The 12,619-nt window shown below is 41.0% G+C and overlaps 1 long non-coding RNA gene across 1 annotated transcript in view; it reads left to right on the top strand.

Moving 5' to 3' along the window:
* The window catches only part of LOC112545076 (uncharacterized), a 46,422-nt gene extending 34,045 nt beyond the window's left edge, over positions 1–12,377 (top strand). Inside the window, exons 3-4 of the long non-coding RNA XR_003088486.3 lie at positions 2,337–2,451; positions 11,993–12,377. This is a non-coding gene — a long non-coding RNA (uncharacterized LOC112545076). The remainder of the gene's footprint in view (positions 1–2,336; positions 2,452–11,992) is intronic.
* The last annotated feature ends 242 nt before the right edge of the window (positions 12,378–12,619 follow it).

The raw sequence follows: 12,619 nt of genomic DNA, 5'->3' as shown, positions 1-12,619 counted from the left end.
TATTGCTCATACTACAAAAGTACTTTCTAAGCTAGCACATTGTTTCTTAGGTGAAAGTCTTACAGAAAAAAAAACATTAAAACAATAAAAGAACCTACACCAGGGGTGGGCAATAATTTTTGATGGGGAGATCACTAAAGGATTTTGGGAAGTGTTCGAGGTCCGCACTAAGATATTAATGGAGATGCGGGGTGTAGGATGGAGGTTGGGTGCAAATGGGAGCATGTGGTAAGGGCTTGGGGTGCAGAAGGGAGACCGGACTCTGGGAGGGAGTTTAAGTGAAGGAGGCGGTTGTGACCTAGGGCAGGGGACTGTAGTGCAGGGGTTTGGGATGTGACCTAGGGTAGGAGGGTATTGTGATCGGGGGCAGGAGATTGGGGTGCCAGATCTGGGAGGGGGTACGGGTATAAGAGGGGAACAAGGGTTTGGGTATAGGGTTACCAGGTGACTTCAAAAAAAATACCGGACACACTTGATCTCAGATGGGACGACACCAGCCGGGAGGGGAACGGAGCTGGCTGGGGGGATGTGTGTGTGTGTGGGAAACTGGCCAGTGGGAAGCAGGGCTGGTTGGGGGCAGTGGAGCTGGCGGGGAGAGATCACGTGGGGGGGGACACTGGTCGACAGGAAGCGGGGCTGGCTGGGAGCGGGTCGGAGGGAGCGGGGCTGGTTGGGGGAAATCGGGTCGGGGGGGCTTATCTGCCAAATTATTCAGTATAGTTCTTTGATCATCCAGACCCACAACAATCCAAAACTTTTGCATTTAATACAGTGGAATCCAAATATTTTTAAACTTAATTCAATAAGGTTTTTCATGGATACTGTAGGAACTTGTGAGGTATTCTGTCTGTCTCTGAACCACAATATGGGGAATGTTTGTGTTTTTCTTTAACAAGGAAACATGGAATAGCAGATGTATCTTTGTGGTATGGTGTAACTGGTTCACCCGTTAGTAAGCCGTTACCAATTCCTACCTTGGTTGGTTCATTCAGGTACATTGCCCAGAGCAGCATAAATAGCAGGTGACATTGTCTGAGAAACTTCTAAGACTTTGGGCTTAGATTTCACACTGTCATGGCTAATTGTGTGGGAGGTCCTGGTACTGCTGGGACTGCAAGTGCAAGAAGACATTTTCCCATTGTAGCTAGGCCACTTGGTTCTGCAGATCCTGAATTAGTTCAGTGATCTCAGTGGTGGGAGGGAGAGCCTATAGATTTCATTTCAACTCCTGAAGGCATAGGAGATCCATATTGGCCACTGAGTCTGACAGGTGAGTCTGGCCAAACTGTTGGATACCAACACATTGATTATCAGGTCTAGTGGTTGGAGCTTAGGCAATCAGGAACCAGAACCAGAGCTGGAATCAGGAGTCAGGAGCTGGTGTGGAACAAGGCAAGCATAGGATGAGAAGCTAGGTTGGAGTGAGGACACAGGGACAGCTGGAGTTGAAGAAGAACTGGAGCAGATGAAGGCCACTTAGGGTATGTCTGCACAGTAGTGTTATTTCAGAATAAATGATGTTATTTTAAGTGATGTCTACATAGCAAGCCATTATTTGGAAATAATGGAGACATGGAGGACCTTTTACTCCGACTTCTGTAACTCTCATTTCACAAGGAGTAAGGGAAGTCAAATGAGGAGTGTTCTTCCTTCGACTTCCTGCTGTGTAGACAGTGCCAAAAGCCAAATTAAACTATTTCGACTTCAGCTACACAATTTACATAGCTGAAATTTATGTATCTTAATTCAATTTTTGCCCTGTGGTGTAGACATGCCCACAGTGTCACCAATATGAGACAGGAGAGAGTTACAAGCCATGAAGCTGCTATTTCTCCTATAAGGCTACATACCTGTTCTGAAAGTCACCAGACAATCCGCAAGCCAGGAGCTGGTCTGGAGTCTAGCAGTAGAATGACTCATCACTGTATATGGCTTAATCAGGCTGTACTTCAGGGATGACTCATGACTTCACAGAGGGTCTGAAAGTATTTGTTAGGCTTAGCTTTTTTCTTGCTTGATTTCTTGCATCAGAAACCCAGGTGTTATCTGTCCCTTTTTAATGGAAGACTATGTCGAAGACTAGGGAACTGGCAGTTTTATGATATTATACATACCAAAGGATGGAGCTTTGAGATGGAAGTGATTCTTATCCATCCATTTGTAACAACTTTATTTCAGTTGTGGGTACAAATCAGGATAATTGCACATCTAAATACCAGGTTGTAGATACAAATGACAGTGCAGATGTTCTTAATGCATAAGGGGCAGCTTTGTAAGGGGAGGTTATCCCTAAGCTCTGAAAAAAAAATATTTTTGAAAATGTCTTTTTAATGCAGATATCTGAGAAGCAGTTGGAAGAACAAGAATTGGGTTGTCTTCTCTGGTTTACTCTGAAGTCTTACTCTACTGGAGGATGCATGGAATGAGAGATTTCTCTGCTCTTACCTGAAGGTATTAAGTTAAATAATCTGGAAATCAACAACCAACTTTTATTTTGAAAAGATCCTGGTTATAAGCAAGTGAGGGCAAACACTCAATTTTCCCTCCTTTTCAGGTCACCCAGAAACAACTAACTATCCAGAATGGGCTTGTCTACTGGTCCTCAACATTAAAATAAACAACAACATACTTTGTGGTTCAGCTGTTCAAGCAAAATATCTCATTCCTATTGTTAGAGAAAGCCTTATTATGTGAAACAGCTATAACGATTTCATGAACGCACTTCAATGTCCCCAAGGAGTGTAGGGGGTGTTCAGCCAAAGCAAATACAATCATCTTCCACGTACTGCTCTTGTTACATATACTAATTTTTTCTATTGCTGTTACACAAGCTGTGCAAGACATCTTGACATAGTTGCTTGATGCCAACAATGCTGTGTGTCAATATAAGGAGGAAACTGTATCTCATGCAATTTTAAAATATGCTTCTACTTTGACAGAATTATAGAACGTGCAGAGGATCTGTTGTGCCATTTAAGTTTCACTTCCTGTAACCGGGTGGCTTGAGCTTGCAAAAATATCACAAAACCAAATTAAAACAATAACAATAATGTTGTGGTTCAACTTTCTAAGGTCCAGATTCTGATCTCACTTATATGGTGAAACCTAGAATAGATAGTGGCCCTGATACTCTGAAATTAAACTAAATAGAATAATGACTCTGTGACCACTAAATTGAAGAAACCAGTGAATTAATTTTAACACATAAATGTAAGTCAACATCATTCATAATACTGCAGAATTTTGCCCTGTGCTGTGGATCCAATCTTTTGTTATCTTGACAAGCAGTTTAAAGTTTGAGGTGGTCTTGAGAAATTAATGCAATAGGAATGATGAGTTTGACAAATACTCTATTGCCTAAAACAGTGATAAGAAGTTACAAGATTGTCAGGAAATTTAGGCAATAATTCAGGAAAAACTGATACAAGCTTTTCAATTCTTCAGTTAGGCTGGGGATATCAAAGAAGTTTCAGACTTCTAGATCTAGTCTTCATTAGACAATTGTATATCCTTAACAATAGCAGTGTAGTTAAAATGGTAAACCTGCTTAGAGTGATGCAGTTATACCCATGGTAAGTAGACATCTGGCTAACTAAAATCATATTGGACCATGGACATTGCCAGACCAGAGAGTGTGCTGGACTAGAGAATTTTAAGCTGTATGCAGCCGCTCTCATAGTTACAAACAAGTTACGGACCAACACTTGGTCCGTAACTCGAAGTGTTCGTAACTCAGATCCCATAGAGTTACATGGCGACTGTGCTGTTCATAAGCACGGATCGCCGTTTGTAACTCAGATCTGAATTTACTATCGCTTTGGTTGTAAGTGTGGATGGTCGTAAGTGGAGGTGGTCGTCACTCGGGGAGCGGCTGTAAATATGATTATAGAATGGGAAGTGAAATAAGCAATATATGTATAAGGCACTTTTATACCAGTACTATTGTGGTCATACGAAGGGTTGGAGCCATATCACTGTCACAGATCAGGGCAACTGCACCTGTATTGCCCGTGTGTGGTTGCCAGCTTCTCAGCTATCATCTCTCTTCCTTGGCTGGGGGTTTTGCAGGCTGCACTGATCCCTGCTTAAACTGTGATAGCCTAGAACGCCAGACTGCCTACACAGCCCAACACTTTTGCTTTCTTTTCAAAGGCTATGGACAGCTGTAATTCCAGCAGCTGAAAGTTACCACATAGCAAGCACATTTATCTTAAGGTGAAAGCATTATAGAGCAAACATTAACACCCATAAAAGTTCCTATATGTGCATTAACATTACCAGAGGTCACCCACCTGTCTTTGGTGTCCTCTTTGGCCAAGTCCTTCCAACCCTACTGCAAAGATTCACTAGAAGCTCTGGTCTGTTTTCTGGATCAGAAAGGCAGCACTGAGTCAGTTTAAACTCAGACTAACCACCAAAACATCCTTTCTTGGTCTGATAGTCTTTGGAGAATCTAGTTTGAGCCATGCAAGCCTCCTGAAGAGATTGTTACCTTTCTGGTTGGGTTACAACAGGAGTGGTGAATAATTTTGGAAGGAGGGCCACTTCACAAATTTCAGAAGTGGATGAGGGCCGACCTGGAAGGGGCAGGGTTAAAAACTACCCTGCTGGGTACAGTGACCTTATTTTCTGAACCAGCTGCAGCTAGTAAGAACAGTTTAATTTAAATTATAGAACAGATTAAGTGTTTTAACTTTCTTATGTTAGTTTATCAAACTTCATTTTATATAAAGTAAAATATTATGTCCAACACAAAAGGTTTCAATGTTTTCTTTATTTATGGTGGGGGTGGGGAACCCTTTTTGGGTCTGGGGGCACTGACCTACAAAAAATCAGTTGGGGACCACACAAGTGAGAAGCAAAAAAACTCCTCCAATGCTCACTGATGTGGACCCAACTGAGACACCTCACTCCTCTGTGCCCCAGCCTCATAGGATAAGGAGAAAAGAAGAGGGGACTGATGTTCAGGGCTTCCCATAGACCAGATTTACTTTTCTGGGGTACTGGAGTTGGTGGATTTTATGGACCTCTTTTGGCTCTGGGATAGGGACAAAAATGAGGGGTACAGTGTGCAAGACAGGGCTGCCAGCAAGTAGGATATGGATGGGATGAAGGATCTGAAAGGGAGCTGGGGTGCAGAAGCAGGCTGGGAGTAGAGTGACTGGCCAGGTGGAGGGAGTAGGAACAAGGGATAGAACACAATCATACATAAACCATGTATTTAAAACAATGGACCCCAAGGATACTGCATGGGATTGGAGTATTCTTCACATCTCCCCGATAAATAAGTTAGATAAAATCCTGGCTCACAAACATAATAGTATTATATCCTTCAGGGATTTTACAGATTATTGTATCTGTCCCAATAACAAGTTGGCAGGGTGTGGAGGGAGAAATCACATCCTACAGATATAGTTATGCCAGTAAAAAAATGCACTGAATGGGCCCTGTTTTGCTGTGCTTGTACTGTGTCCTGAGATCCCACAAGCCCACTGGCTCCCCTCCCCCCCAGCTTACTGCTTTCAGCCTGCCCACTGGTGGGTGAAGCCAGTCGATGGAGAGAAACTCTCCACCAACCAGTGGGCAGGCTGAGAGCAATAAGTGGTGGGTGTGGGTGGTGAGGGAGTCAGTGGACTGGTGGGGTCTCAGGACACAGTAGAAGCACAGCAGAACAGGGCCCCTTCTGAGCATGGGCATGGCTTCATGGTGCCATTGTAAAACCAGCACTGCCCCAACTAAGCTGAGCTGTTGTAAAAAGACCCAAATATACTAACAACCCCCCAAAAGTCCAAGAGTTTTGCCTTGTCCCTAACCTATGCTATTATCTGGTTTTCTTGTGTTATTGCAGCTCAACCATTGGTCATGTGGCTTGCAAGTGGTTAGTACCCATCCTCTGTCGATTTATATTATCCTGACTCTGACTGATTATCTTGAGTGTTCCAGCAGAATCTGCAGAATGCCAGAAGGCGTCAGCCCCATACTTTATTTTTTAAATGGAGCTTTCACAATGTCGAGGGAATCACACATTGTGGCACCATTATGCAAGATGGCAGAATGCAGTGATGATGTAAATTGGTTGATATTGTGATGTAATGAGTTTGTCCGAAAGGACAAATTGAAAAGGTGGCAGTGCTGATGATTCTTGGTCTAATCTGCCAGTTCAAAGTGTGAAATTATAACACTGGAAATGTTCATCACAAATAGGATCAAGCACAAAAAATGGGAGAAGTTTATAAGAACAGGGAAATAGCTTGTGTAAAAGCTAGTTAATGTAGGATTTGTTTCCTTAGTTTGGGTGATGTTTAAAAATGTTAAATAAACAAACAGGTTTGTAATGCCATTTAGCCCCTGACATAAACAAAGACATTGATGTTTTAAAAATGTGTTAGTTGGTAATGGCTGGTGCTCGAATCCTCTTGTAAGGTTTATCTAGATTAGGAGAAGAGAGTGAATTAAATCAAAGTTATCAAACCCTGATTTCTTCCCTAGCGTAGATGCAGGATAACACATTTTGTCACAAAGTAGTTGGTGGTGGGGATTCACAAATATTTTTTTTAAAATAAGCAGGCGGTAACTAGTTCATTGTTTCTTACTTTGGAATACTGTCAGCATTAGCTCTGTACAGTATTGCAGTGTTAACATTTCAATGATAAGAGTCTTTGAAGACTTGATTTTGGAGGCTTTTTCTAACTTGAGTTGGGCAATCATAAGTTAAGCAATTCCCTTTAGCCTAATTTGACAGACCATGACCGCATAGCAGAATAGCCGTGGAGATCTTTGCATGTGCTGTCACACTCCAACTCCTCCAGTTCTTCTGTAAAGAGCTTTTCCACTCCATTGTGCTTACTGTCCATTCAGGTCACTGGAGAGATGTTGCAGTTTTGGGGATGAGGTGATTCTCCAGGCTGGCTGCTCACAGCTGAGGTGACAGGTTCTCTATCCTTGCAGATATCCAAACTTCAAATCTGCATCCATGCTAGCTCCACCGTTGAGTCCAGGTTGAAATGGGATTGTGTGCTAGGGGCATTCTTTAGCACATGATTCATCTCATCTTACTGGGGCTATGTCTCCCGTACGGGGTGGTCTACATTACACTCCGCCACATCCAGGCAATGCGTCTGCTCTTCTGCTTCTTCTTTTTTTTTTTTTTTTTTTTTGCAGAAGAGAGACGTTCTCTTTTGGAAGCCCTGTCTTCCTCCTTCCATGAGGAAGAATGGCTCTTCTGAAAGAGGAGGCTTTTCCGAAATTTCGCCCATGTAGACAGGCCACATTTTGGAAAAGCCTCTTCCAAAAAAACTATTGGAAAAAGGTACGCAAATTGCAGAGCACAATTTGCATACCTTTTACCTTTTTCCAATAAAACCTTGTAGTCCAGACATAGCCTGGGGCTGCACAAGACTTGGTCTTCTGGTAGATTGTCTTGAACTGTTCATTTTTTCCTCTCACAGTTGTCCAGTCCAGCTAATCCCAAGATTGGGTTGGACTCAATTTACAAGTTAGGTTTTCATACTTTAGACATTCGTCTTCTGGATCCCACAGCTGTGGGTTGGGCTTACTTTAGTCCAAATGTTGACAAGTCCTTTGGATCAGCCTATAGTCAAGTGACTACATATTGAAACATGGTCTTCTTGATGATGTTCATCTCCCTGTAGTAGGTTCCTCAAGTAGTGTGGGACTAAGGACACTGAGTGGAATGATATGTAAGGCAGCTGTTATCTGGTCAGGGGACAGATCACAGGCACATGGCAAGACAATCAAATGCTTGAATGCCTGAGTTCTTGTTGCTAAGACTTGGCAGACCATCATCTATTGATTATTATGACTGGCTACATGTTTTCAATGTAAATGTCTGAAGGTAGCAAAAAGTCGGGAAAGCTAACTTGTAGGTTTGCCCTGTATTTCACAATGTGGTGGCTTCCTTGCGTTGTGGCACTACTATGGCATGATTATAGAGAGTTGGTTTCTGAATGTTAGCAACAGAAACTTCAAGAATCACACTAAATTAACTCTGCAGTGAAGACAAAATGGCAATGAGCTTGTGGAGTTGGAATCTCTCTTTCTTGCTGGTAACTATATGAAGATAGATTTCAAACCTTTATTGGATCAACAAGCAACAAGTTCTCTTCTGCAGAGTTTACCCAAGACCAGCTAAAATGATGTTGAAAATTACTTGCAAAGTCATTGTTAATGGTGTGTGAATTGACATGACTCCACAGCCTTGTAATTTTTTAAGCAAAGATGTATGGGAAAAAATTTAGCCCACTACAATGTACTGATATATATATACAGCTGTTCTTTTCCCAGGTAGTATTGTTGGACTCTATTACAATGCTCTTGCTAAATGGAATCATCACAGAAGACTGCAGAAGGAACCATTCTTTGACCTAACAAGCTAAGTTTACAGCCTAATCCCAAGATAATCACGACATAATTGCAGTGAATTCTCCTCTCCCACTACTTTTTAAATGGAAACTGTGGAGACTTAGGGCGTTATGGACATATTTGGGATCAGTTATACTTAAAAATAAAACCTCTTTTTTATGGCAGCTTTTTATCAATGCATTGTTGTAGTAGCCACATCAGTCCTAGGATATTAGAAGTACAAGGTGGGTGAAGTAATATCTTTACTGAACCAACTTCCGTTGGTGAGAGAAAGAGCTTTCTAACTAAGATTCCATCATTGAGAAGCTTTCATTTCAGCCTTTATCTCTTGAGGCCTAATTGCTGCTAACTGGGCTTGGGTTAAAGAGGGTCAGTGTTACAAATGTGTCCTCTTGTCTGTAGCTGAGAAGTGATGAAAACAGTTCCCATGAACGCAACTTGCTCTGAGTGCTGTACTGTTTCCCTATGGGATTAGCAGCTCTGGATGAACAGAAGTTAAACTGAATCAATGTTAATATGCTAAAAGGAGGAGGTGTTTGCTTAAGTCAATTTGAATTAAGAGCTCTGGACACTGACATAGAAAAGAGAAAAACTGGCTTGATTTTCCTGTCTAACCACTGCTGAATCCAAATATTATTTTCTGGTTTATGTCTTCCTTAAATGTCAGCAGTAAAATTAACTTTTCAGTGCCCTATTCAGTCTGTGCTCAATTGCTACGAAAACAAGGTGTATTGAGACTATATTGGAATGGATCCACATTGATTTTCCCTACACATATCCTTCATCCATGTCACAAGGGAAGCATTTATATGACTTCCAACTACTATCTGTCTTGTACTTTCCTTTCTTACATTGTGATCAAATGGAATGAGGAATCACGATGGGCCCATAGTGAATCTCACATCCTTCCTATGTTTTAGGATGTGGGTAAATGAGAGTTATTTCAGACACCCTTATTCTGTAATAAGGGTTTCCCCCCCTCAGATTATCTTAATCCATTATAAGAAGGTATTCTTATTCAGGAACAATTTTCTCCTCATATGGATTTATTCTTGAATACCTATATTGCTTTAGTCACATCCTATTTTAATTTGGAATAAAACTTTCATGTGCAGACACACCATAGCCCCCCAGATCCCAAGGGCTTCTGCCTTACTCAGAAATAATTATGGAGTTGATGCTGTACTGAATTGAACCTCTGCCATCATTTACACCTATTCAGAAGGGGGAGCAAATGCTACTAAGTCAAACTCATCCTGGGGCAAACTCATCCTGCACAGAAAGTACAAAGCTGCAGAAAATTAGGTCTTGTGTGTTTATGTAGGGGTTAAGGAGCAAGAAATGATCTCAGATATTATAACAACAAGTGGCATACAGATTGGAAACAACATGTTGTTAACCATTAAAAGATTAAAACTATAGTGTGTGTTCACCCACTGCATCTAAACTATGCAGTTGAAAAAGTAGCTGTATTTCCCCCAGAAGGTGAATATCTGAAGTGGAGAAATTAGGCTTTTATGAGATGCTGAGAGCTTTTTATGCCTACTTGTTTCCAATCAATTAACAAGCAGCCATGGGAAACTAGGAAGTGATAATGATTTGTTCAAGAAGAGCAACAAGAAACAGAATGCACAAAAACATCCTGCTATATGAGTTTAAAAAACAGCATGAGAAAAGTATTTAAATCCATCAATCTTTATTGCAGTGATATTCAGAAGTCTGAATCAGCAATGGTTGTGCTAAATTGTATGTATAAACAAAGTAAGATTTTTTTCCCCCTTGAAGAACTTAACATCTGTGGCCTTAATCCTGCAACTCATTGTACTTGGGCAGACCTCCAAAGAGAGCCAATTGCAGGATCATGGCCTAATTGAAGACAAGGGGAGGAATGGAGCAAGAAGGGTAACCGTGTTTGGAACAGACAGCTACATAGGCATTCTACATACAGTATGGGCATAGCTAAATGATTTTGAGCCCTTTTAAATAAGATAAATAAGTCTCAGAGGAGTGGCCATGTTAGTCTGTATCTGCAAAAACAATGAGGAGTTCTGTGGCATCTGACTCTCAGACTTGGGCATTCATGGGTAAAAACCACTTTGTCAGATGCCTACAAATGATTAAATAATTAAAATTATATAATTAAAATATCAGTAACCCCTACTAACTGTCTCCCAGACCATTACAACAACTGCAAGAATTGTCAGATTTTATTCTTTTCCTTTCAATAAGTCTGCTGGCCTAAAAAGTCTCATATGCAAATTCCTCCTCCAATTTCAACACTCAAGTCCCACAGTTGCTTTGTGCAAATGTAACCAACAGGAGAGTGTTTATGACAGGTTCTCTCTCTGCATGATCTGCAGAATATATGAGTCTGTAAGAGCCCATGCTCAAAAGCTTTGGCAAAGGCTGTATTAGTTCTTGCTCTTGGATGTTGGCCGATTTGGCAGCTGTCACACATGGATAGTGTCAATGTGAGCCTGCCTTGCCTCTGAACTAGCAGTGAGTTTCAGGGCATCGCCCCACAAAGAAAGTCCTGTTCCCCAGTTGGGCATCTGGAAAAATGTTAAAAGTAAGTTTCTTTTATACTGTTAGAAATAAAATCCAATATATCTCACCACTGCAAACATTGCAAGGCACAACCCTTATCCCCATTCAATGAGAACAAGAAATGGTAGGAGAGCACTTGGAAATCACATAGTAACTATGTGGAGAGAACAGTGGATTGGAACTCAAATGTTAGGCTCTATTCCCAGGTGTCCAATGGCCTACTAGATGGCCCTGGTAAAGTTGCTTCACTTCTGCATGCCTCAGTTTCTCTAGCTGTACAACTGAGATAGTGTTCTTTTTTTCTTAAGAAAAAAAACCACCATGAAAATTCACTGTAATTGTTTTAAGGGAGTGTTAAGGTGTCTTGCATCCTTCCAAAACAAGAAATTCAGCAAAATTCATATTTTTGGAAGTGAGGGAAAGAAGAGTTAAGGTACTATAAATTTCTGAAACCCCAGGAAATAAAACAGTATATGCCTACAAAACTTTAACTCTGCTTTCTATGTCCATAACACATTCACACACTGCCAGTGGACTGTAATGAACAGAATCTACCTGCACCTGCCATACACACAAACACTCAGACTACTCCACAGAAAGGCCACATCTGCTGTCACTTCATTTTTACAATTCCTTCACTATTACTCACAGGATAGTAAAATACTTTAACATATCCATCATTAAACTCACAGACTCGTCTCATAATCAATCTCACTACTGACAATACCCATGGCAAGAAGACCCCTATGCCTTGCTGCTGACAACCTACATAACTCAGCACTGAAATGAGGCATACTGGATATCTCAGATACACATGTACCTCTTTCCTTTTATCACACACGGAATGGGGGGAGGCGAATCTCATACACCTCATAACACAGTCATAGCTCTGCCTAGTTGCTTCAACTAATCTTTCCACCATTCAATATGATGACATATAATACGATGAATGTAGTTAGAGAACGTGTGGATTGATCCCAGGTGGATATTGCCACCCTGGGGGAGAGGGCAGGGTTAAGGTTGTATGGACATACACCTTAATTGTGTATTTTCTGGTTTTCAGGCATTTGAATTCTGCTGATGTTGATGTCCTGAAAAGGCATGAGATATCACCAAGCAATATTAACAGAGCCTTAAAGACTTGTGTCAGCATATTTCCAATGTATTTATTTTGGAATACCAAACTGGATGGGACGTGACTTAAATGCATCAGACTTCTGCTATTTTTTTTAAAAAAGTCTGCAGCTCATTAGCATCACATATGCCTGGCAAAGATTTACGAATGGGATTTCGTCTGACTGTTAGTTGGAATGCAAATGGAGCAAGACCTAAGGATCCAAAAGAAAATATACAGCTGTAATAAATTAAATTGTATTCAAGTGATTCCAGAACCAATTCCAGGGACTGTCATTCACTGTTCAAGAAAGAAATAAAATATTCATACTTCAGACTCAGAATTGCAAAATGTTCTTTTCCTGTTGCAATGAGTCTCCCCACAAAATTATCTAATGTTTATGTTATAGCAGCATCCAGAGACCCCAACCAAAACTGGAGCTCCATTGTAGTAGTTGCTGTGCAAACATATATAGAAACATGATCCAAAGATCTTACAGTAAATATATTTTATAAGTAACAGTGACAGTTTTATAATGCAGCAAGGAGTCCTGTGGCACCTTATAGACTAACCGAA

This window comes from Pelodiscus sinensis, chromosome 6 (genome assembly GCF_052426305.1).
Source record: "Pelodiscus sinensis isolate ZL-2025 chromosome 6, ASM5242630v1, whole genome shotgun sequence".
Classification (NCBI taxonomy): Eukaryota; Metazoa; Chordata; order Testudines; family Trionychidae; genus Pelodiscus; species Pelodiscus sinensis.
This window is presented reverse-complemented; position numbering and strand designations above follow the sequence as displayed.